Below are 27,814 nucleotides of genomic sequence, written 5' to 3'. Positions count from 1 at the left end.
ATTTCATCAACCGCTGCGTGATTCCTTTCACAGAGCTCATTGCTGAAAGGTCTTTCAGCTGCAGTATTCATAACCATAATGTTCATGTTTTCACACATGTCTCTGAACTCGTCATTGGCAAATCCTCCTCCATTATCTGTCAGAAACTTAGCTGGTGCCCCAAGTCCAGTCTCTATCCATTTCTTCATAATTTTGTCTATAGTCATCCTTTTGTCTTTGCTATTTATTATTGTAGAAACACTAAATCTAGTTGCTAGGCCTATAAAAGGTAGAATGTAAATATTCTTATCTTTGTCTGACACCTTTAAATCTATGGCAACTAAATTGTTAAAGTCACGTGCCAATAGAAGGCTGACAATAGGACATGATGGTGTCCTCCAATACGTTTTACAGATTTCACACTTTTCACTAATGTCTATTATCCTTGTATACTCTTCATCAATCACACCTGCATCCTTCAGCAGGTTTTTAATCTCTGACAAGAAGGATGAGCAAATTGTCTGTGTAACTTTGAGACAATTTGCTTTTTTTTTCTCTGATTCTTTACACCTGATGCCATTATTACTTCTCTAACAGTCTGACGAGAAACATCAGGTGTTGTTAAGGGTATTCAATAAAGCCCTGATTGGGTAAATTGCAAATTCACTGACTTCCCAAAAACAATTGCCTTATTACGCTCCATATCAAGTTTTATTTGTGCCTTTTTCATTGAAGGCTTACTCAACAGTAAAGGTATCTCACTTGAGACTACATCAGTACTGATAAAGTGGCTTACCCCAGCTATTTTACATGGAATTACTACTCTCTTCAGTGACTTCAATGTGTTGTGATCACCAAACCTAAAGATGGTAGTACTTTTATACTCCTTAACCTTGTGTTGATCCTCACTACTGAGTGAATCCAGATAACATTGTAACCAATCTGTTCCACATACTGTTGACGTGCAAGCACTATCCAATACAGCACATCTGAATGAATGTGCAACTAACACATTCATCACAGGACTAAAACTCCTTGTGATTAGTACAATTCATTCAGATTCATCAGTATCTTCCACTACTGCCTCAGAGTTCTCTGCATTGTATGCTATTTTGAGGAGTCTGCCCCTCCCCTTAGGATAGTTTATTGCATAAAGATACTTTGAATCATATCTGAAGCACCTATTAACTTTTCCATTGGCTTTCCTGGGATTCATTCACCTATTATTGCTGTTGCAATTCTGTCTTCCACTGCGATAGTCAGACCTGCTCAAGGTGCTTTCATCCTAATTCCTCCTTTCTTTAACTCTTTCATTCTATTTATACCAGCTTCCAGTATCTGGTCCATTCTGAAATCTAGTGAACATTGATTCCTCCATTCTTTGTCACCACAGAATGCCTTGTTTGTTCTAGCAGGGCTGCAGGAAATGACTGTTTCCCCAGGAATTCTTTAAAGGCAGCAGACATTTGATCCAACAAGGAGTCTTTGTCCAAGAACCGCATCCTAGTCAGAACCAAGAGCCTGAGCAAATGTGACACCCTAGCACAATCTAGCAATTTAAATGCTAGCACTGAATGAGGGATCTCCAAATTGAATTTCTGCAATCTTCTATACAGTCTGTTAAAGTCCATGATATATTCTTCCATTGAATAACCATCTGTTTTCCAAAATCTATCCATGTCTGACCATGCCTCATACGCATTCAATAAGTCATCTTTCTTGTATATTTCATCCAAGAATTCTAACAGTAGATCCAACCTTTCATCAGTATCCAACTGAAAAGCATCCAGTTCACAAAACACTTTACTTCTGATTTTACTTTTGGTAGGAAGTGACAATGCCAAGGCCATACCTTGTTTCCTCAGGTAGAGATGTAACCTGTGCCCACATATCCACTTCACTCTTCCACTGGTCATATAGTTCAGACTTCAAGGATATTGGAGAATAATCATACCCTGACAATTTACACTTGCTTTCTGCCATATTTTCCACAATAACCCTTGAGATTTTAGTTTTCTATGCAATATTTCCTAGTTTCAGCTTTAGGCACCATCCTCTGCTACCATGTTAAACTCCTGCTTCTGGAAGGATAATGCTGGAGCCTAACTTTACTCAGTTTCACATTTATTGTGCACAGTAAAAGGATTATAAACATGTAGCTCCTCACTCAAAATCCCCCACCAGTTTCAGTGAGTGTCTGCTTATAAGTGCTCAACTAAGAACCCAATTAACACCCTTCACCTACATATAATCAAACAATTGATACACAATTAATAGATGAACAACTCAAGCACCAGTGCTGCAGACCCCCAATAGGATGGAGCCATCATGGCCCCTTTCCTCCAGAGGATGCCCGCCACAGTCATCCACAGCAACAGGGAAGTGCACTGAGCAGATTGCCTGCACCTCAGCTGCTAATATCGGGGTAGCACCCAGATATAGTGTGAGAAAAAGAAAATTGAAACAGTTTTGAGCACGAAGGTGGCACGGGTGATAGACATATTGTGAGAATAAGAAAATATTTTTCAATACATAATTATGTAATTTAAAATTTGATCCACTCTCGTTAATGTTTTGCTTGGTTTCAGATGGATACAAAGATGTTTTTTGGAGGCCTATGGTAGGAACGCAATGAAGTTTGCAAAGCATCTCAGAAAATGTCCAGTGTTCATTTCTCTTTGAAATTTGAGCCTTTAATCTACAATGATGGCTGTTTCCCTATTGATGATTAAGTTTTCCCAGTTTTGTCATGCGTTACTTTTGTTTTCTACCATCATAACTTAATGCTGCTTGCAGTGGTGTGTAGTCACACTCATCGTAGCCTATAGATAATTTCAAATGCCAATCACACGAAAGTGCAGCCCCGTTTTGTTAAGAATGCAGGGATGAATAAGATTCCATGCAAAAAGTGAATTTCTGTGTGGAATTGCTATCTTTCTCCTCCCAACATACCTTGATGATGTGGCTTATTGTTGGCTGAAATGTGCATCAATGAGATTCTCCCTGATGCTCCTTGCATGTTACTCCATGGCCCTTATATCGATGACAGGATCATTGTTGTCCTCCTCCTCACTCTCTTCATAGTCATCCTCATCTGAGGAGAACTGGTGTTCCCCTGTTCCTCTGCCTGCAGAATATTGCAGCATCTAATTGCAAAGTGTGCAAGGCAGAGCAGACAACAATTATTTGTAACACCCTCTGTGGCGCGTAGTGAGGAGCCCCTCCAGACTGGTCAAGGTAAGGGAATTGCATTTTCAGCATGCCAATGGTGTGTTCAATGATGGCTCTGGTGGATACATGTGCAGCATTGTACCTCTCTTCAGCAGTGCTTTGGGGGTGACATCCTGGTGTCATCAACCATGTACAAAGGGGGTAACCCTTACCACCCAAGATCTATACGTCCACTTCAGCTGGTTCCTCAAAAACTGCTGGCAGCTGAGAGTTCCTCAACATGTAGGAGTCATGACAGCTCCCTGGGAAACATACGCAAACATGGACGATTCTTCTCTTGTGGTTACAAACCAGCTGCATAATTTAAAGAGAGGAAGCCTTTGCAATTGACAAAGATAGCAGGCTGGTCCCAGGGAGTTCTAATGGCCACATGATCACCCCTTGCACTCTCGGGAAGTCAGCTGTGGCACCAAAGGCTGCAGACCTTGCTGCCTGGCTGTCCTCATCTACAGGTAAGTAGATGAAATCATTGGCACATCGAAAAAGGACATTGGTTACCTCTTTGACGCACCTGTAAGTCAAGATACCAAGTGACTGCAAGATACCACGTATGTCGCCCGTGGATCCCTGGAAAGACCGGAAAAAAAATTGAGTGCAGCAGTCACCTTGAGGACAACTGGTATGGGATTCCCATTGAAGCCAAGTGGCTGCAGATCATGCTGTAGGATCCTACAAATTTCTGTGACCACTTCACGTGACATCCTTAGGTGTCTCTGGCATTGCCTCTCTGGCATTTGAAGATAATTTGCCCTTGTTCTGAGGATGCGATGACATGCCAGTGCCTGTCTTTGATAAGGCCGTTCCTGGATGTTATCATTCAGAGCATCTTCACCTTTTTCTTCTGCCTGTCACTGGTGCTCAGGCATCACAAACTGAGGGAAAAGAGTCCTCCATTAGTCTCTTCCTTTGCTCTTCCCATTGTACTAGACAAATTGGGTATACGAGACCCATGTCGCCGTGGCTTTTTTTTAGTTTAGAGATACAGCACTGAAACAGGCCCTTCAGCCCACCGAGTCTGTGCCGACCATCAACCACCCATTTATACTAATCCTACACTAATCCCATATTCCTACCACATCCCCACCTGTCCCTATATTTCCCTACCACCTACCTACACTAGGGGCAATTTATAATGGCCAATTTACCTATCAACCTGCAAGTCTTTGGCATGTGGGAGGAAACCGGAGCACCCGGAGGAAACCCACGCAGACACAGGGAGAACTTGCAAACTCCACACAGGCAGTACCTGGAATTGAACCCGGGTCGCTGGAGCTGTGAGGCTGCGGTGCTAACCACTGCGCCACTGTGCCGCCCCGAACAATAAATAATCAGAGCGTGGCAATTCAGCCCACTGTTGCTAGTGAGCTGAAACATCGAAGCTCCCTTATATCTGTCTTCAAATTGCAGCCAGATAGAAGACACACCCACTGTCGTTTGTCTCCACCCACTCTCCTTGAGTGGTCACGTGGTTTCCATTATCATTGGAGAAAATGGTCCACGTGGAATTCAGGGCAAGTCTCCCCATCTTCCACCCTCCTCCTGCAACTTTCCAGCTTGAACCCATCGCCCTTGACCCACCCAATGTAACCATTACCCTTCCCTCCATTACCATTGAGCCTCCCCCCCATTACTGTGCACAGTGTAATTATCAATGTATTCATGCCATGCAACCCCCCCCCAGTTACTATCAACATGCCGACTTTTACCCTTGATACTGCTCACATCAAACTGACCATCGTTGTCGAGTCCTGTTTACCTCCATATGAAGCTGTTGAATACCCACCCATTAGTCTTGACTTTTCCCCCTACAGAATCCATTTGCCCGTGACCATTTCCTCTGCTAGCCAGTACAATTTGCCCCACAACTCCTCGATGTTGACTGCACTCATCCTTTCCTTTAGGCTCTTGCCAAATATCTTCACACTTCACTGCCTTAAATCACATACCAACCCCGCAGCCAACAACATGCATCTTCACCGTCAACATCAACCATTCAACACCCTGGATGCTCCACTCCACCCTCCCCTGTTTCTCAATGCACCTGATCACCCCACCCTTCCCTCTCCCAATTACATTCCCCGGGTCCTCCATGCACCCGATCAACCACACCCTTCTCTCCCTGACTACCTTGCCCTGATATCTCCATGTAGCCCTTTCCCCCCCCCCCCAACCAAACCTTTGCCACCATTCCGAGATGATTCATCCTTACTGCTGCTGAGCCTGGAGGCAAACTTCCATTCCAATGCCGGCATTAGATTTGTGGATGAATTAAAGAGAGAGGAGCACAGACCTGAGACTCAACTGCACAAATCCGACTGCAGCACACCACAGTGAAACAATCGTGAACCGTGTGGAACGGGAATATCGCTTGCCAGTCACTTAATCTGGCAGGTAGGACTGAAATGTAACTATGCGTAGCGTAATGATTATTCATGTTACTTCAATGAATGTAAAGTTGCAATCTGTCACCGCGCTGGGGAAACCGGGAATGCCACAAACTGACCGCTGACTTAATTCATCTAAAATAACCCACCATCGGGAATCCGAAAAAACAGCTCCTGCCCAATTAGATCAGCCTGCATGTCACCAAATCTGCTCTTGCACAGCCCATAAAATTCCACCCCGAGACTGCGATAGAAACAGAGATTAGACTTTGTAATAAAAGTAGAAATGGAGAGCTGTGATCTAAATAGAGATCACAGTGAGTAACTGTACAGACAGAGGGCGGTGAAATAACTGGCTAAAAATGTCTCGCACATGCTGTAAATTTATTCTTTCCAAAAACCTTTCTCTACCAACTTTCTCTCTTTCCCATCGCTGAAGGCATTGTCTGCTTGCTGGGTTCCCTCTCCACAGCTCCAATTACTCTCAGAGACCTTGCTGAGTGGCCAACTTTTATATCAGTGGACTCTGATGATAGGAGAAGCCACAGCCAACCTTGATAAGAGGTTGCAGCCTACATCTGCACAAACACACTTCCCAGTTGATAGTTGCTGGATGGTGATCCACAGTGGGAAACCATGTGAACTTGACTCCTCTCCCAACATCTCAAGGACATAGTTGCCAGTTGTGAATCTTCTGCTCTGTATGGCTCAGGCTCAGAGATTTACTGTCACTGTCTTAATTGGCCAAACCATTGGAGAGCCTTGCTAATATTTTATCATGAAACTCGGGGTTATGATTTGTAATTGAAATGGTAATGATAATACTGTCACCCTAGATATCATTAATAATAGTATGTAACAGATGTGGAGTTAGCAATGATTTATAGAAAACAGGTTGGGTTTTATTTTATTTTATCACATGGTCCATTGCCTTGCGTCATTGGTCTGAATTCTGCTGATTGGGATCTCGAGTCAGTGCTGGGGTTATTTTCAGGTTGCATGCCTGCACACACGGATGGCGGGAATTCTGTTGATATCTTGAACAATGTGGCCAGTTAGAGTTTGACCAATAATGGGCAGCGGGTGGGAGTTAGTGCCGACAGCAAGCTTGAAGGCACCATTTTTAAAGGTCAGTCTTCAGCCTTCAGACTGGCTGCACACAGAGAAGGCAGAGGAAGGGCTGCTGCAGAAGGGAACTTGTGAAGGGACGGCTGGAGTGCGAGGAAGGATCACTGCACGCTTCAGTGACCACCCCCCCCCACCCCGTTCCTCTCCCCATCCTGTCCCCGGAGGTGCTGCTGCAGGCAGTGTGGGAAGGAGAGAGCCACTATCCCCAGAGGATGAGAGGAGGAAGCCAGTCAGCCTTACGAAGAAGGTCTGGCTGGAGATGGCCAAAGAAGTGAGCAGCCACGGGATGCTTGCGCGAACATGGGAGCGGTGCAGGAATGACCTAGTGAGGGCTGGCAAGGTGAGTGGCATGCATGTATAATAAGGTGGCCATGAGATGTGCAGCAACATGGACACCCCATGCACAAGGACTCAACAGGGACCAATTAGTGCACCAAGACAGAAGGTAGTGTCACACCAGAATACCATGGCCAATCAATAGTGCTCGATGCAGTGCCAAGCATGGATGAAGACATGCAGCAAGGCTCTCAATGCTGTAATGATGACCATTGAACGTGGTGAAGGGGCAGGAGAGTTGTGTCACACTCTTTCTTTGTGTCCTAGCAGACAGAAAGTGCTCATAATGTAAGGGAGTGAAGTTGGATGGGTGGTGGTGTGCCCTTCACATTATGATAATGCAGATGGAGGATGAGGCGATGCTGATTGGCAAGGTGGTAGCAGGCCAGGCTGTTGCACAGGGCAAGGTGGGTGTGGAGCCCAGAGAGCGTGAGAGATGCAAAAGCTGCAGATGCAAATCTTTCTCAGTTTTCTTTTCAGTGCGCCTCTGTGGCCAATGATGACCAATATGAAGCTCAGGAGCATGTACAGGCAGGTGGAAGAGCAGCATAGAGATGTTATGAACTGTGCTTTTGTCTTTTCTGCGGGGCCAGTGGCCGAGGCAGTGCAGCGAGGTCATCAGAGCAAGCAGAACCCTCATAGGAGGAGGTGCCATCTGAGGATGCACCATCACAGCAGTCCATTGCACCCTCCACCAGCACAGGTACCTCCACATCGGTGGGGATTGACGCACGTTTAGAATGGGTGGCACCGGCTGGTGAACATGGCACAGATGCACCGGAGCAGGTAATGGAGGCAGTGAACGCTGTGGCCAATCCCCACCGGGCATTGAGGACGGGCTCAGCTTCACACAGATGTCGAGGTTCGGGTGTCATCAGTGAAGCAGCTGATGCTAGAGCAGCAGTGTGAAATGTGTGGACATCTATCAGAGTTTCCAGAGGCTGTTCGTTTCCATGCTCAGATGATGGAGGAGCCTATCACTGTCATGATATATGAGTGTATGGCAACCTCAATTGAGAGAGTGGTGATCCTCACGGACAGTTCAATGTAGCAGACTAAGGAGTAGATGCAGGAGGTGTGCAGCAGCCTCCACAGTATGGCCTCATCCTTCAGCAGTATAGAGCACTGGGTTGGCGATATGGTTCAGAGACGTATGGACCCGTTGCCAGGTGGTGGTCACCCCTGGTACACAGGGGAGTGCAGGTGGGCGATGAACGGGTCGAGCATGAGATGCCTGAAGGCGATAGAGGCTCTGCTCAAGGTGCTTCTGGCACTGACGGTGACCCCTCTGCCCCTCTGATGGTGGCATGAATGCTGTAGCCAACCCTGAAGACAGAGATGTCCCTGCGCAGATACAGGTGGCACAGCCTGTGAAGGGCCTCTCCAGAGCCCCGCAACCTAGAGTTCATCCACTGCGGGCATTTCATGCACTGGAACAGCAAGGCCAGCAGCCTGCCCTCACATCAACTGCAGCCGCTGGGAGAGCACAATGTAGAAGCACATGGAAGCTGTCACCTAATTGCACAAGGGGTCTCATGGGGCTGTCTTTATTTCATGTATGTTTGATTTGTTCACCTCAAAGTATGTTTTATGCTTACTTCAATGTCCCATGTGATTCATACACCCCTCCAGGGGGCTGTTGCCTGATGTAGGGGTGTGGAGCTAGAGCCCATGAAAGGGGTGCCAGTCACTGTAGGGCAAGGATGGATGACGGACTTGGAATGGCCTCCACACAGGGATTGTGACATTGTCAAAGCATGGTATGGCAGGGCACCAGGATATCCACAGGGAGGCACCTGGCCCTGGTCCAGTGGTGGCATGGGGAGTCTCAGCTGAATCTACTGCGGGAGAGGGAGTCGCGGGTTTCCCTTGCACGCATGCCAATGGTCGCAGCCATCAGTGCCTCCTGTGCATGGCCATTGGCTGCCGGGTCGAGCTCCGCCTCCCCCTTTGTCCTCCTCATTGAAGGATGCCAGCGCTCTCAAGAGAATCATCCGGCACCAGTTGAACTCCTCTCTGCTGCACCAGCTTGTGCAGAGAGCAGCACACCACCGCAGAACGGGAGACCTTTGCGGGGCCACATTGAAGGGCGCCCCCAGAACTGTCTAAGCATCTGAACCACATTTTCAGTAGCCTGACTGCCTGCTCGATGGTCGTCATTGTCGTTACATGGCGTCGGTTGTATGATTCCTCTGCCTCGTTGTTGGGGTTTCCCTCTGGCGTGAGCAGCCATGTCCTCAGTGGATATCCCTCGTCACCCAGAATCCATCCATGAAGGCTTTCCGGTGCAGGGAACAATTGAGGCACCTGGGACTATCTCAGAATGAATGAGTCATTCTAGATTCCCGGGAACCTAGTGCACACTTGCAGGATCCTTTTGTGGTGATTGTACACCATCTGCACCCCTTTCTTGTTGACGAACACAACTGGCTGCTCTGAGGGAGCCTTGGTGGCCACATCCATGCAGTCTATAACCCCCTGGACCCAAGGGAATCCTGCCATGCTTCCAAAGCTGATTTCTCTCTCAGCTTGACTTTATGGCCCCAGCTGATTCCTGGAACAACCCTCTAGCAAAAGTGTTGAGCGTCAGGGCCACGGTCACTGCCACAGGCAGTGGGTGCCCACCATATCCCAATGACCTCAACTCCACCTGCAGCATGCCGCATTCAAGAGCGACCACTTATCTTGACAGAGTCTTCGGACATACTGGTGTTCTGACAGATCCATGAAACTTGGCCTCTGTAGATCTTTTACGCTTGGCAACCCCTCCTTCGAGAGTCCGAATGCTTTCCTGCCCCTATGTGCCCTCCACATGCCAGCACAGTGTCATGCCACTGGTGCTCCTCTTCCCACTGTTTCCCTGTGGCTGAAGTTCCTTGCTCTCACTCTCCTCCTGACTGGAGGAGGCGATCTCTGAGCTCAGGGCAAGCATCTCCCTTTGCAGCCTTCAACCCTCAATAGGTGTTAGCCCACCTTGTTTTGTCTGGCCTCGCTGCATGGATCCTGAAAGAAAACCTTCCAGTTACTGGCCTCTGCAACTGTCCTACCTCACAGCAATCCCTTTCCAAAGTCTAAAAATTAGGGCCAGACCGTTCAGGAGAGATGTTAGGAAGCACTTCTTCACGCAAAGGGTGGTAGAAGTTTGGAACTCCCTCCCACAAACAGCAGTTGAAGCTAGAACAGTTGTTAATTTTAAATTTGAGATAGATAGATTTTTGTTAAGCAAAGATATTAAGGGATATGGGCCAAAGGCAGGTATATGGAGTTAGGCCGCGGATCAGCCATGTTCTCATTGAGTGGTGGGACAGGCTCGAGGGGCTGAATGGCCTACTCCTGTTCCTATCTTCCTATGTTCCTAAATACACTCCCTTCCAACAGCAATGTTGAGCCTTCCTGCTTGGAAATTCTGCATGAATGCCTCTCAGTTACAGGGAACAATCACCCCCCGCTGTGTGCTCTCACCTCATTTGAGCTGGCAAGCCTCTGAAATTCTATGGGACCTGTGCACCTTCTACAAAATTCAAATCACTGTGCAAAATTGCTGTTAATGACCCCATTAACAACCCCAATTGGATGCATGCCACTGGCCATTGGGCTCTCGTTCCTGCTCCCCCGTTACCCTGGGAAATTTTCCTGGTGCCGGGAAGACATCGGGGAGCTGCCCCAACGCATTCTCCCAATATTTTCCCAACACCCCGCACTCCCCATCCCCCCACCTCCCACCCTGTCTTCACGGGGCCGAGAAATTTCAACCCAATATTGTTTCTTTACTTGACGAAGGGAGGGCCAAGTCCACGCAGGCTAACTATCATGTAATAAAGAAAGGAAGACCTTGCTTCAGAGCCAATGACATAATTTTTTTAAAGTGTAGCGACTGTTGTAATGTAGTTGTTCATTTGTACACAGCAAGCTCCCACAAACAGCAATGCAATAAATGAACAGATCACCTGTTTTAGTGACGTTAGTTGAGAGACAAATATCAGCTAGGGGACTGGGGAGAAATTCGCTGCACTTTCATGAAATAGTGGCATGGGATGTTTTTCTGTCCACCTGAGAGGGCAGACAGACCTTCAGTTTAATGCGACATCTAAAAGCCGGCACATCCAACAGTTCAGCACTCCCTCAGTACTGAGGTATATCTGCATCCACTCCCCTTTCTAAACTGAAATGCAGCCCCGTGTTTGGATGAGTAAAACAAAAACTGTTTTTTAACCAATACTGATCGAGATTAGCATTCACTACAGCGTGCCACAGTATCGCAGGATCACACTCCACTGAACACATTTCTGTTCTCTGCAGGTTCCACTCAGCAGGGGAATGCTTAAATCAAACAACTAAAATACAAAAAGATTTGCATTTTGTGTCAGATCGGGCAATCGACTCTTTACACGAGTTACATCTCATTACATCTGATAATAGCTAACATTCTTCTATTATTTCCACAGAGAGAAAAAGAAAATGAGCAAGTGGGAACAAGGGGCACAATAGAGAGAAAAATAAGATTAGGAATGAGGAGATGTTGGGAGAGGGGATTAGGCTAAGTTCAGAATTGAGTGAGCAAAGATAGAACTTGCATTTATATAGCACCTTCCACGACCTCCCGGGTGTCCCAAAGCGCTTTACAGCCAATGAAGTACATCCGAAGCTGTAATGTAGAAAATATAATAGCCAATTTGTGCCCAGCAAGACTCTACAAACATCAATCTGATAACGACCAGGTGACCTGTTTCAGATGTTGTTTGAGAGATAACTAGTCTAAATATAATGTATAAATATAGTGCTTAAATCTCTGGAGGGGTGCTTGAACCCACAACATCTAGACTCAGATGCAAGAGAGCTACCAACTGAGTGGCAGCTAGTATCTATATAAGTTGGATCCTAAACATATATGTTACCTATATGTATATTTCAGACTATGCTACTGACTTTCAATTAAACCATGTGAGGCCAGTCCATTATCATGGTTTCTTACTGTCAGCTTTACCCCATGGTCCAGAGCTCCTTAGCTTCTACATATCCTGGAGCTATCCAAACTATTTTTAATTGACTTTTTTTTGCCTTAGTGTGGACAGCAGACTACAGCTTTGTATGCTTAATGGCCTATGTTCACACCTCATTACCTAGCATTCTAATATAGGTGACTGGTGTAATGAACATGCAATTCTAGAGGTTAATGGCATAATTGACATCTATTTCCAGAGGTTATGTTTGAAATAACTCTCAGCCAGTTTGGAAAGCCCCATTTCCTACAATCCCCAAAGTATTTTTGCAACACTGCTTCACGATACAATACTGATCATTATAACATTTCCAATCTATCTGGGCCATTGCACATGCATTGCACCTGATTTTATTTTTTGTGCTAATAACCTACACTGGGACATTGTTAGTGTTGGTGTCAATGCAAATGAAAGTTGTTGGTGCGCTTTGTGCCACAATTATTTTTTTTACTCAATTATGAGGCACTAACAAGTCAATTTTCACAGCATGATTAATGGTACGTTTCAGCATCATTAATCACAGTGTAAAATATAAAACCCTGCTGACACGGAAGCCTTTTAAACTTTCAAAAAATGAATGAAAATTACCTTGATGTGGAGCCAATACAGAAACAGAAGAAATCTGCACGCAAATTGGAGCTACAGTTACTCGCAGTGCATTCATTTATTTATTGGTCCGACGTCTATAGCTTCTGTAAGTTATCGAAAGTAGAGCCTGTGACATGAAACATCTGCTTAATAAATCTGCAGAAACATTAAGAGTTGGGACTAAATACACTGCAAATTATGCTTGGGAAGGTACAGTAATTGTAGCATTCAACATCTAGGTCACAGCACATTCTAGAGTAGATTTCAACAGCTATGCAAATGCAACTATCAGCATAGTTCATGTTATCCATATTATTTTTATTCTGCAGTTGTGAGGTGAAAATAGGTCAGTTTCTGCACCAGCTTTCCTCTATTACTGTGTTCTGGTACCAGGCAACATCTGTTTGTGCATTCATTCAGAGCAGAAGATGAGCTCCAAGCAGGAGCTCCATGTCATTGGTGCCATTCCAGGTGAGCTAGATACTATTGATTACATCTTAATGAATGGAAATGTTTACAACAGGGATGTGCAGTTATGACAGGGGTGGACGGAGGAGAGCAATGTGGCCCCACCATAAAAAAGCAGCTCCAATCTTAAACTCTAGATAGAATTATATAGAATGTACAGCACAGAAACAGGCCATTTGGCCCAAGTATGGCAGTATTTATGCTCCACACAAGCCTCCTCTCATCTCTTTTCATTTAACTCCTATCAGTATAATTTTCTGTTCCTTCCTCCATCTTGCATTTATCTAACTTCCTCTTCTATGCTGTTAAACTCAACCATATGGTAGCGAGTTCCACATTCTCACCATTCTCTGGGTAAAGAACTTTCTCCTGAATTCCCAATTGGATTTATTAGTGACTGTCTATTTTTTATTCGTTCATGGGATGCGGGCGTTGCTGACTAGGCCGCATTTATTGCCAATCCCTTGAGAAGGTGGCGGTGAGCTGACTTCTTGAACTGCTGCAGCCCATGGGGGGTAGGTGCTGTTAGGAAGGGAGTTCCAGGATTTTGACCCAGCGACAGTGAAGGAACGGCGATATAGTTCCAAGTCAAGATGTTGTGTGACTTGGAGGGGAACTTGCAGGTGGTGGTGTTCCCATGCATCTTCTCAAGGCGTTCCCATGCATCTTCTCAAGGGCAATTAGGGATGGGCAATAAATGCTGTCCTAGCCAGCAACACCCACATCCAAAGATCAAATTAAAAAACAAAATCTGCTCCCCTTGTCCTTCTAGGTGGTAGAGGTCATGGGTTTGGAAAGTGCTGTCTAAGCAGCCTTGGTGTGTTGCTGCAATACATCTTGTATATGGTACACACTGCTGCCACTGTGCGTTAGTGATGAAGGGAGTGAATGTTTGTGGATGGAGTGACAATCAAGAGGGCTGCTTTGTCCTTGTCCTGGATGGTGTCCAGCTTCTTGAGTGTTGTTAGAGCTGCATCCATCCAGGCAAGTGGAGGGTACTCCATCACATTCCTGACTTGTGCCTTGTAGATGGTGGACAGGCTTTGGGGAGTCAGGAGGCGAGTTACTTGCCGCAGGATTCCTAGCCTCTGACCTGCTCTTGTAGCCATGGTATTTATATGGCTACTGCAGTTCAGTTTCTAGTCAATGGTAACCCTAGGATATTGATGGGGGTTTCAGTAATCATAATGCCATTGAATGACAAGGGGAGATGGTTAGATTTTCTCTTATTGCAGATAGTCATTGCCTGGCACTTGTGTGGCATGAATGTTACTTGCCACTTATCAGCCCAAGCCTGGATATTCTCCAGGTCTTGCTGCATTTCTACACGGACTGCTTCAGTATCTGAGGAGTCACGAGTGGTACTGAACATTGCGCAATCATCAGCGAACATCCCCACTTCTGATCTTATGATTGAAGGAAGGTCAATGATAAAGCAGCTGAAGATGGTTGTGCATAGGACACTACTGTGAGGAACTCCTGTAGTGATGTCCTGGGACTGAGATGATTGACCTCCAACAACCACAACCATCTTCCTTTGCGCTAGGTGTGACTCCAGCCAGCAGAGGGTTGTCCCCCTGATTCCCATTGACCTCAGTTTTGCTAGGCGCTCCTTGATACCATACTCGGTCAAATGCTGCCTTGATGTCAAGGGCAGTCACTCGCACCTCACCTCTTGAGTTCAGCTGTTTTGTCCATGTTTGAACCAAGGCTGTAATGAGGTCAGGAGCTGAGTGGCATTGAGCAGGTTATTGCTAAGCAAGTGCTGCTTTACAGCACTGTCGATGACATCTTCCATCACTTTACTGATGATTGAGAGTAGGCTGATGGGGCGGCAATTGGCCGGGTTGGATTTGTCCTGCTTTATGTGGACGAGACATACCTGAGCAATTTTCCACATTGCTGGGTAGATGCCAGTGTTGTAGCTGTACTGGAACAGCAAGTTCTGGAGCATAGATCTTCAGTACTATTGCCGGAATGTTGTCAGGGAATGTTGGAGTATCCATTGCCTTCAGTCGTTTCTTGATATCACGTGGAATGAACCAAATTGGCTGAAGTCTGGCATCTGAGATGCTGGGGACCTCAGGAAGAGGCTGCGATGGATCATCAACTCGGCACTTCTGGCTGAAGATTGTTGCAAATGCTTCAGCCTTATCTTTCACACTGATGTGCTGGGCTCCCCCATCATTGAGGATTGGGATATATGTGGAGCCACCTCCTTCAGTTAGTTGTTTAATTGTCCACCACCATTCATGACTGGATGTGGCAGGACTGCAGAGCTTAGATCCGATCCGTCGGTTGTAGGATCGCTTAGCTCTGTCTATTGCATGTTGCATATGCTCTTTGGCTCACAAGTAGCCCTGGGTTGTAGCTTCACTAAGTTGACACCTCATTTTGAGATATGCCTGGTGCTACTCCTGGCATGCCCTCCTGCACTCTTCATTGAACCAGGGTTGAGCCCCCGGCTTGATGGTAATGGTAGAGTGGGGGATATGCCAGGCCATGAGGTTACAGATTGTGATTGAGTACAATTCTGCTGCTGCTCATGGCCCAGAGTGCCCAGTTTTGCGTTACTATATCTGTTCAAAATCTATCCCATTCAGCACATTGGTAGTGCCACACAACACAATGGAGGGTGTCCGCAATGTGAAGACAGGACTTCGTTTCCACAAGGACTGTGTGGTGGTCACTCTTACCAATACTGTCATGGACAGATGCGTCTGTGGCAGGCAGATTGGTCAGGACGAAGTCAAATATGTTGTTCCCTCACCACCTGCTGCAGACCCAGTCCAGCAGCTATGTCCTTTAGGACTCAGCCAGTAGTGATGCTACAGAGCCACTCTTGGCGATGGACATTGAAGTTCCCCATCTAGAGTACATTCTGCGCCCTTGTCATGCTCAGTGCTTCCTCCAAGTGGTGTTCAACATGGAGGAGTACTGATTCATCAGCTGTGGGGAGTGGAGGTTACAATCAGCAGGAGGTTTCTTGCCCATGATGCCATGAGACATCATGGGGTCCGGAGTCCTCCCACGGCAACTCCCTCCCACCTATATACCACTGTGCTGCCACCTCTGCTGCGTCTGTCCTGCTGGTGGGACAAAATATACCCAGGGATGATGATGGTAGTGTCTGGGACATTGTCTGTAAGGTATGATTCAGTGAGTATGACTATGTCAGGCTGCTGCTTGACTGTGGGACAGCTCTCCCAATTTTGGCACAAGCACCCAGATGTTAGTAAGGAGGGCTTTGCAGAGTCGACAGGGCTGGGTTTGCCATTGTTGTTTCCAGTGCCTCGGTCAATGCCGGGTGACCCGTCTGGTTTCATTCCTCATCAACGTTGTAGCAGTTTGATACAACTGGAAGGCTTGCTAGGCCATTTCCGAGTCAACCGCATTGCTGTGGTTATCAGATCAGGTAAGGACAGCAAATTTCCTTCCATAAAGGACATTAGTTAACCAGATGGACTTTTAAGACAATCGCCAATGGTTTCAGAGTTATCATTAGACTTGATTTTAATTCCAGATTTATTAATTGAATTCAAATTCCACCTTCTGCCATGGTGGGATTTGAACCCATGTCCCCAGAGAAATACCCTGGGTGACTAGTTAGTTAGAGATACAGCACTGAAACAGGCCCTTCGGCCCACCGAGTCTGTGACGACCATCAACCACCCATTTATACTAATCCTACACTAATCCCATATTCCTACCACATCCCCACCTGTCCCTATATTCCCCTATCACCTACCTATACTAGGGGCAATTTATAATGGCCAATTTACCTATCAACCGGCTGTGGGAGGAAACCGGAGCACCTGGCGAAAACCCACGCAGACACAGGGAGAACTTGCAAACTCCACACAGGCAGTTCACATGTTTTAATAAGATTCAGTTCCATGGGAAAGAAATGAAGCAGACAGGAGAGAGGTCTTCTCAAACCATGAGCTTTCTGATTTCAAAGACTCTGTCAGAAGTTCAAATTTCAGCACTCATGTGAATAAAACTGGTCTGACCTCTTCTTCTGTGTTTGTGGATTCTGCTATCTTAGCAGTCAACCTAAAATGCTAGCTCCCCCCACCTTCAACGTCTGGTAATCAAAAGTCCATTGTTGGTTGAATGGGTCTGGGCATGGCCCTTTTTCCCTCGTTCCAATACTGTCTGTTACTATGCAAATGTCTTTCCAGTCAGGGGCTTGCAATTTTAAGTTTTAATGTTCAAGTGGCAAATAATGTGCACCTCAGTCTTGGCAGGTGGGGGGCTTACCTGACAAGTATCAAACTTAAATGTTCAGAGCGTTTTCCTACATTTTCAGTCTCTCTCTGGGACAAGACAAAAAAGGAGGTTTCATTTATATAGTGCCTTTCGTTAATTCAGGACATCCCACAGCACTATACAATTTATGGATTACTTTTGAAGCGTACTTACTGTTCTTAAGTGAGTGGATGCAGCAGTCAATTGGTGCAGAAGACAATCCCACAAATAGCAAATGAGTGAATAATTTGATAATCTGCTAGTTTAGTTCCTGCAGCTGTGCTTTTGCTTTTCGTATATGGATTAAGTGTCAGAACATGAGCAGGTGTACTTGATAATGAAAGTGATTATGCATGAGTAGTTGAAATAAAAGACTGTTCTGAGGGGATTTGACAAAGAAAATAAGGAAAAAAAAGCTAAAGAGAGAGAGGATTACAAAAATAAAGTATTGACTTTACGGTGACCACATTTTAGCAGAGATGGAAGGGCAAGTAGATCAAGATATCTGAAAAACTGGAGGAGATTACAAGCAAATGAAAGGATTTATAGAGTATTAAACCAGTACTAAATGAGTTATGAGGACAGATTGACAGGGCTGGGATTGTTTGCACTTCAGAAAAGATTGAGAGGGTCATTATTCAGGTCTTTAATATGGTGAAAGGTTAATGTGAACGAACGTGGGTTAGTGAAATCACGGCAGGACAAGAGAACATAAATAAAGAACCAACAAGCATTAAGAAAGACAATAAATTGGAAGATTTTCCCCCCCCATAGTGCAGTAGATATGTGAAATGGACTCCCATCAGATATAGGTAATGGTATACTGTTTAACCCTTAACAAAAAGCTGGATAACCCCTCCAATAAGGCCATTATAGCACTTAAATTAAAAGATAAGAGACTAGTAAATATTGATATTCAGAAGGATTGGGGGTCCTTGTACACAAATTATGGAAAGTTAACAAACAAGTACAACAAGCAGTTAGGGAGGTAAATGGTATGTTAGCCTTTATTGCAAGGAAGCTGCAGTGAGACCACACCTGGAGTACTGTATACTCTTTTTGGTTTCCTTACCTAAGGAAGGATATACCTAACTTGGAGAAGGTGTAATGAAGGTTCATTAGATTGATTCCAGAGATGAGAGGGCTGTACTATGAGGAGAGATTGAGTAGAATGGTCCTATAATCTCAGGTGGAAGAATGAGAGGTGGTCTCATTGAAATGTGTAGTTTTTAGATGGCTTGGTGAGGTATATGCTGAGAGACTGTTTTCCCTGCCTGGAGAGTCTGGAACTATGGGTCACAGTCTCAGGATAAGGGGTCTATAATTTAGGACTGAGATGAGGAGAAACTTTTTCACTTAGAGGGTTGTGAATCTTTGGAATTCTCTACCACAGAGGAACTATGGGTGTGCATTGAGTATATTTAAGACTGAGATTGATAGCTTTTTGGACTCTAAGAAAATCAAGGGATATGGGGTTAGAGCGGGAAAGTGAAGTTGAGGTCAAAGCTCAGCCATGTTGGATTTGAGTGGTGGAGCAGACGTGAGGGCCTCTATGGCCCATTCCTCCTCCTATTTCTTAGGTTCTTAAACAGCACTCAACGAAGTCACAAATGATATCCTCCGTGACTGTAATCACGGCGTACTCTCCCTTCTTGTCCTTATCACCCTCTCTGAAGCCTTTAACATAGTTGACTCCACCATCCTGTTTTAATGTTCTGATACAGTTATATAAAGCTCGGATTAAATTCCTTTTAGAGAGCTTCATTCAGTTCTGGGCACTGTACCTCAGGAAGGATAGATTGACCTTGGAGGAGGCCAGGCATGGACTCAATGGGCCGAATAGCCTCCTTCAATGCCGTAAATGACTCCATGACTCTAAATTCAGCATCATGCAGGCCCCCACCTGCCAAGAATGAGGCACATAATTTCGCCACATGGACATTAAACTTAAAATTATTGCTGGGAAGAGAAGAGGACCTATTACAAGGAATTGACAGGCCCCTCGCCAGAAAGACCTTTTTTGCATACTAGCAGACAGTGTTGGAACAAAGGAACCAGTCCCTGCTCCCCCAACACACAGAAGATGTGGTCAGAGCAGTTTAGTCACATGACTAACTGGCTGTTGGAATTTTTCGAATTTGAACTTGCCAGAGAATTTGAACACAGAAAGCTCTTTGCTCCTGGACTGAGAACATCTCTCTCTGTCTGCTCCCCTCTCTTTCTCATGGAACTGAAGACCCATTGAAGACACTTGACCCCCAAGAGAGAAAAGTCTCCTACAGTGAACAAGGTTTAAGAAGAATACTGGGCCCCAACGAAAAGCAAGATCTACCTACAAGCAAGAACTACCTACAAAAGGAGTTCAGTGAGCTCAAAGCACAGTAACAAGAAACTCTTCTGATACTGCCTCAAGCCCCTCTACTTTATTTTTTTCTTCTGCTCTTTTCTGTCTCTACTTGCATGCGCGTATCGTATATGCATGCTAGTGTGGAATGCAGCCTGCATCCGTAGGCATTAATCGAATTAGAGTTTAAGTTTATGTTTTGACAAGTTTCACTTTTCTTCTTTAAACCTAAGAAGGCCTGTTTGTGCTCATTTCTTTGCCTCATAATTGGAAAGCAGTGAACAAGGATTCACCAAGGGGGGGAGCTAAAACATAGTGTGTTTAAAATTAAACCCTGTTGCAATAAGACCAGGTGAAGGCTGAGAAAGACCCCTAAACACCTTTCTCACCTGGTCGTAACATCAGATTCACCACAATGATACGGGGCCTAAAAAAGCTTTAATTTTGACAGCAAGAGTACATGGACTAACCTTGTATTCTCTTAAATATAGAAGATTAAGAGATGATCTAATTGAGATGTTTAAGATGATTAAAGGAGTTGATAGCGTAGATAGAGAGGAATTATCCTCTTTGGTGGGGGGACTCCAGTACAAGGGGGCATAACTTGCAGGTGATAGGTAAATTGGCCATTGTAAATTGCCCCTAGTGTAGGGAGGTGAAAGGGAATATGGGATTACTGTAGGGTTAGTATAAATGGGTGGTTGTTGGTCGGCACAGACTCGGTGGGCCGAAGGGCCTGTTTCAGTGCTGTATCTCTAAATAAAAATAAATAAATAGAGTTAGGCCATTCAAGGGCCATTCACACAAAGAGTAGTGGAAATCTGGAACTCTCTCCCTCAAAAAGCTGTAGCGATTGGGGGTTAATTAAAAATCTCAAAACTGAGATTGATAGATTTTTGTTTGGCGAGGGTATTAAGGGTTACAGGACCACGATGCGTAAATGGAATTGAGATACAGATCAGCCATGATCTAATTGAATGGTGGAACAAGCTTGAAGGGCTAAATGGCCTACTCCTGTTCCCATTTTATTTCTGGGCTGGAGGTTGGGAATGTGAAACCAGCAGTCCCTCAGATAGCCTGGGGCTTCTTCAGGCCTGTCCTTGGTGACAGGGGTGCTTAACACTGAAATACAAACAAGTGACCTCTTTCTGACCCCAGAACCTGTCGTGGGATCAGTTCACAGTGGCCATGTCTCAGGAAGCCCCTCCTCTGCATGAAATATCTCAGCTGTGACTTTCAATGCCAAATGAGTTTTCAAAGCCTAATCTGGTTAAACCCATGCTTATTAACTTACTTAATAAAGCAGCTTGACTCTTCTAATTCACATTTGCAATTTATATTATTGATGCATCTTGTGATTCCGCAAGGCAATGAGATTACTTAAGAGGCCCAGCATGTATACTGGATCACAGCACTATCCTCACGAGATCTCTTGTAATTCATGTTTCGACAAATGCCTTTTAAGCTATGACTGATAAGGAATGTAAAAGCGGATTACCATTCAACATGATCATGGGCTGGAGTTTAAGGAGCTCTTGATGCCGGGATACATGGAGGGGGTGCCCGAAGATGGCCCGACACGGATCTCAACGCTGGTAGGGCCCGGCCCAATCCTCCTGGCGGCAGCGAGGCACAATGGCAACCTCCTTGCCGCTCGGCGATGGGAGCATAATCACCATATGCAAATAAAGTAAATTAATAGATTTGAATCTACTTACAATTAATCTTGATATATATCCCCTGCAATCTTCTACCCAGTGGCCGGCACTCCCGTGCCTTCGGATCCCCGTCTGGGGAAATGAGGCGCAACACTGATGGGGAGGGGGGAGGAGGTAAGTTTATTAGTGTTGGGCGAAGGAAAGGGGTCAAATTAATGTCATGGGTGTAGGGGATGGTGGGAAGTGTTGTAGTTTAAAGTTTGTGCAGTTTGGCGGGGGGGGGGCGGTGGTGGTCAGGTGGTAAAGGTGAGTGTTTGTGGGGGGGAAGGACAAATAATTAATTGTTATTGGGGAAGTGGGAAAGGGTCAAAAGAAATGTTTTTATTGAATTTAATTCAATTTCTCTTTAAATATTAAAATTAGCCAGTAGGACGGACAGCCCTTTAAAAATGGCGTCAGAGCCTGTGCACAGGCAGCTGACGCCATTGCCGGGTACGGACAGCCAGCCCCCTCCATGTGATCAGAGGGGGCGGCCCTCCCCCGCTATTTAAATGAGCCACCGCACTTGAGATCGCGGCAGCTCTTTGGCGTGCGGCCTGCAAGAGCGGGCCACCATTTCTGAAGCTCTTTGCCACCCAATGTATCTATAACAACAGCTTGCATTTCAATAGCCCCTTTAACATAGTAAAGTGTCTCTTCACAGCAGCATTATCAGACAAAATTTGACACCAAGCCAGGTGAAGGTAAGGAGATATTAGGACAGGTGACCAAAAGCTTGATCAAAGAGTAAGGAGCATTTTATAGAAGCAAAGAGAGATAGAGCAGTTTTGGGGGGGCGGGGGTTAGGGGGTGGTGGGCTGCTTGGAAACTCTGCAGCTTAGGGCCTTGACAGTTAGATGGCATGGCTCCACTGGTGGAGCAAAGGAAGCAGGGGAGGCACGGGAGAAAGAACGCACAGGAGTAGAAATTCAACTTGGCGGTAGTGTAAAATGGATGATATCTCAGCTGCTGCCCATCATATGCTGTACCCCATTGGCTCCAATGTTTCTGAATATCGGGCAGGTTGTATGTGACACTGTCCATCTTACCCTACTCCCCAAGCAGAATTTCCACCCTATCACTTTATTCCTACAATGCCAGGAAATTTTTTTTTAAATTTATTCTTGGGATGTGGGCATTGTTGTCAAGTTCAGCATTCATTGCCCATCCTTAGTTATTCAAGGTCTGATGCGACTTAGTGGTGCAATAGGCCATTTCAGAGGGCAGTGAAGTGTCAACTACATTGCTGTGGGTCTGGACTCACATAGAGACCCATACCCGCCAACGACGGTGAGAACATAAGAATGTAAGAAATAGGAGTAGGAGTGGGCAGTTTGGCCCTTGGAGCCTGCTCCACCATTTAATAAGATCACGGCTGATCTACCTCAACTCTAACTTCCTACACTATCCCCATATACCTTGATTCCCTTAGTATCCAAAAGTCCATTGATAGAGCCCCTAAAGGTATAAACTAAATATGAAAGCATGTAAAATAAAAATCACGCACAAGGATAAGGACCTCTTGGTTACTGGAATGACACTAGTGATCTGACAAATTCATAGTTTAATAACTCAAAGTTACATTGTTTCAAGCACCAAGTTTTAATTTGTTTACAATGAATACTATGTAGAGTGGGTTTGTGTGTCTGTCTAGTCTGTAAAGGATGGGTAAAACAGATCCCACTGGACATCTACAGCTCTCTGACAATCATTCTTTATTCCTGAAGACAATTGTACAATCCAGACATTCCAGAATATCTACCTTACTTAAACACAGACAGACCATAGATGCAGGCAATCCCAGTACTTTTCCTGCTGGAAGCCCATATTGTCACTCCAGAGATTAAGTACAAAATCTTGGCTGGCATTCCAGTGCAGAGTATATTGGTGTAAAGTGTCTACAATTATGGATAGAGTGACTGAACACCTTGAAAATTTTCAGCTGATCAGAGAGAGTCAGCATGGATTTATAAAGCATCGGTCATGCCTGACAAACCAGGTTGAATTTTTTTAAGAGGTGACTAAAGCGGTGTTTAGGGGAATGCCTTTGCATGTTATTTATATGGACTTCCAGAAGGCATTTGCTAAAGTCCCTCATTAGAGACTGTTAGCTAAAGTTGAAGCTCATGGAATTGAGGACAAATCATTGACCTGGCTATGCAATTGGCTGTGTGGCAGCAAACAGAGAGTAGGGATAATGGGCATGTACTCTAATTGGCAGGATGTGGTGTACCACAAGGAGCTGTGTTGGGTCCTCAATAAATCACCATATTTGTTAACAACTTAGATGATGAGATAGAAAGCCACAAATCCGAATTTGCCAATGACACGAAGAAACATGGCATTGTAAGCAATGTAAATGGTAGGGTAAAGAGATAATGATAGGTTAAGTTAATGGGCAAACTGGGGCAAATGGATTTCAATGGAAGAAAATGTGAGGTCATCCACATTGGACCTAAAAAGGATAGAACAGGGTACTTTCTAAATGGTGAAAAGCTAAAAACACTGGAGTTCCAAAGAGACTTGGGGTCCAGGTAGATTGATCATTAAAATGTCATGAAGATGTACAGAAAATAATCAAAAAGGCTAATGGAATGCTGACCTTTAATCTAGACAATTAGAATACAAGGGAGTAGACGTCATTCTTCAGCTACACCAAGCTCCAGTTACAGCACATCTGGAATGCTGTGAGCTGGTATGTGGAGTTAAGTCTCAGATCAGCCAAAATCTCATTGAATGGTGGTACAGCTTGAGAAGCTAAATGGCTACGCTCCTAGGTGGGCAGCTGGAACCGAAGGATCAGAGTTCAAATTCAAGTCTATCCAATGGCCTGTCTACAACAACACCTTGTGTTTATATAACGTCCCAAGGTGCAACACAGGAAAGTTATTGGTCAAAATTTTGACACCAAGCCATCGAAGAAAATATTGGGACAGGTGACCAAAACCTTGGTCAATGTGGTCAGTTTTAAAGACGTCAAAGGAGAGAGAGGGAATTCCAGAGTTTAGGGCCTACATAAAAGTATGTAAATGTGTATCACTTGCACGTTTACTATAACTGATTGATCAATATAAAATAGGGAAGAGGACACAAAATCTGCTACATTATATTTCTTAATAAAGTATTAAAGTTGATGACATTGGATTCCCAAACATATTAATTAGGGAGATAAGGCAGAGGCTAAACATTTTACAAAGGGGTAACAACAACACCAACAACAACTTGTATTTATATAGCACCTTTAACTTTAAAAAAAAATCCCAAGGCACTCCATGGGAGCTAGAAAGGAAAAATTAATACTGAGTTACATAAGGTGATATTAGGGCAGATGGCCAAAAGCATCATCAAAGCGGTAGGTTTTAAGGAGTGCCTTAAATGGCTTGAAAGGCAAAGAAGTTTAGCGAGGGAAAACTAGAGCTTAGGGTCCAGGTAGCTGAAGGCATGGCCACCAATGGTGGAGTGATTAAAATTGGGGATGTGCAATTGGCCAGAATTAGATGAGCACAGATATTACAGAAATATGGAGTGGTGAGGCCAAGGTGTGATTTGAAAAGGATGATAATTTTAAAGCCACGCACAAGAGTGACAGGTGAATGAGACTTGGTGCAAGTACAGACATGGGGAGCAGAATTTTGGATGACCTCAAGTTTACAGAGGGCAGAATATGGGATTCTGGCCAGGAGTGCATTGAAATAGTAAAGTCTAGCAGTAACAAAGTATGGACGAGGGTTTCAGCAGAAGAGCTGAGACAGAAGCAAACTTGGGTAACGTTATAGAGGTGGAAATAGTGATGGCATGTGTATGTGGTAGGAAGTTCAACTTGGGATCAGTTATGTCACCAGGTTGCAAACAGTCTGGTTCAGCCTCAGACAGTTGCCAGGGAGAGGGATGGAGTTGGTAGCTAAGGGATGGAGTTTTGAGCGGGGAGTGAAAACAATGGCTTTCCAATATTCAATTGGAGAAAATTTCTGCTCATCCAGTACTGGATGTCAGACAAGCAGTGTGATAATTTGAATGATAGTGGAGGAGTCGAGAGAAGCCGTGCTGAGGTAGTGCTGGGTGTCGTCAAAACTAAACGCTGTGTTTTCAGATGTTGTCGTCATGGGGGAACATGTGGATGAGAATTAGAAGAGGGCCAAGGATCAATCCTTGGGGGACACCAAAGGTAACAGGAAGAGAATCCATCGTATTGTGTCCATTTTTGCTATAATTAGGTAGATAAGGATGGAACCAGGTGAGAGCAGTCCTATCCAGCTGGATGACTATAGATAGGTGTTGGAGGAGGATGGGGTGGCCGACCATGCCAAAGGCTGCAGACAGGTTGAGAAGAACAAGGAGGGAAAATTTACATTTGTCACAGTCACATAGGATGTCATTTAAGATATTGAAAAGAGCAGTTTTGGCATTGTGGAAGGGGTGGAAACCTGATTGGAGGAATTCAAATATGGAATTCTGGGAAAGACGGCACAGATTTGGAAGGCAACAACACGTTCAAAGACTTTGGACAAGAAAGGGCGATTGGAGATAGGATGGTAGTTTTCAAGGATGGAGGGGTCAAGGGTTAGTTTTTTTGAGAAGGATGATGATGGCAGATTTATAGGAGAGAGGGACAGCACCTGAAGAAAGAGCCATTAACAATATCAGCTAACATGGAGATCAGGAAGGGAAGCTGGGCGATCAGAATAGGAATGAGGGAGTAGGAGGTGGGTCTCAAGATGGGCTTGGAGAGGGCTTGAGGAAAGATAAGAGAAACCAGCGGAAGATGCGAGTTCAGGGTTAGGCCGGGGGTGGGGGGGAACCTTAGAGAAACAATATCAAATATGCCAATTCACATCTTCACAATTGTTTTCTTCCTAGCTATTTCCCAAGCAACCATCTGCATTATACCTTATTAAGGAACGACCAAAGAGTGAAAATTTTGCATACAAGCGATGGATGCATTTGTTATTTGTGATCTGTTCCTTACTTCAAAGAATGGGAATCACTGCAATCTTCAAAGGATTAACTTTTATTGCATCAAAATATTTTTGATCTTCAAAAATCTGGTTGTTTTAGATTTTAGTGGTTGCAATTTTTTTATTTTAATAACATTTGTCTGGATACAGGGCCGATTACTTTTAGCTTTTAACTGTTTAGAATCATTATTTACTTTTATCAGCCTGTTGACTTACAGGGTACTTAATTTTGACCATGGGTGATATTTAGGTTGGGCGATGTCGAATCAGAAGCCCTATCTGCTTGTAAAAGATCCCATGGCCCTATTCAAAGAAGAGCAGGGGAGTTCTCCCTGGTGTCCTGACAGCCCTACCAGAGGAACTTCGCACAATTGGAGAGGGATTGGAGGAGTGCAACTCTAGCATTAGTGTCATGGCATCTCAGGCCTTTGAGCTAATGTCTACATCCATGAAAAGAGTGACTACCTGCATGGAGCATCAGATGCAGCAGGCAGAGAAGTGCAGGTGGGCTAGGAAAGGCAAGACAGAGAAAGGGCATATGGAAGTGGGAGCACCATCAATATAACCTCGAGGTCTAGTATCTTGCATGTTCACCCAATCGAGTAGCTGGCACACTTAGCGGCACCACTATCGCAGACAGCGCTAGCAATAGCGAAGCACCTTGCGACATCGAAGACTACGCAGTCGTGGTGATTTTGCACGTGACTGTGAATCTTGTGATGCCAGAGGAGTTGAAGGCAGAGTCAACGGCAGACAGTATGCTGCAGTAAGTAAACCAGTACCTAAAAACTGACTGGCCTCAAAATAGAGGAAAAACTTGTCCCATACTACAGTGCATGCCGGGAGTTTGCATTGTTTGATGACAACTGCATCACACCTGGAACTCGAATGATTATCCCGAAAACGCTATAGAAACGGCTGTTGCATCCTGCCCATGAAGAACATCCGGGTGTCGTTAAGATGAAACAACGATCCCGTGAAGCAGTTTGGTGGCCGCATAGAAGAGTTCATCAGAAACTGCGTGGCATGTACACTCAGTGAAAAATCTGCAAAACCGTGTCCCACACTCTGCAAATGACCCCACTGCAAATAAAACCATGGCAACCACTTCAACTAGATATTTGTGGATGCTCCATCGGTGAATACATTTAAGGATGGGATAAATAGATTTTTGGTCTCACAGGGAATCAAGGGATATGGGGAGCGGTCGGGAAAGTGGAATTGAAGCCCATGATCAGCCATGATTGTATTGAATGGTGGAGCAGGCTCGATGAGCTATCTGTAGTACCTCTGCTCCTATTTCTTGTGTTCTTATGTTGATTGTTCAGTGATTGATTGCTCTGTGCTGTGTTTGTAAGACTGCTCACTATGCTGTCAGGCAGCACTGAGGGGCATGATTCCAAAAGCGAAACTAAGACAGATCTGAGCAGCCATCTGAATAAAGCCAACATAC

Source organism: Heterodontus francisci, chromosome 3 (genome assembly GCF_036365525.1).
Source record: "Heterodontus francisci isolate sHetFra1 chromosome 3, sHetFra1.hap1, whole genome shotgun sequence".
NCBI lineage: Eukaryota > Metazoa > Chordata > Chondrichthyes > Heterodontiformes > Heterodontidae > Heterodontus > Heterodontus francisci.
Note: the sequence above shows the minus strand (reverse complement) of the source record.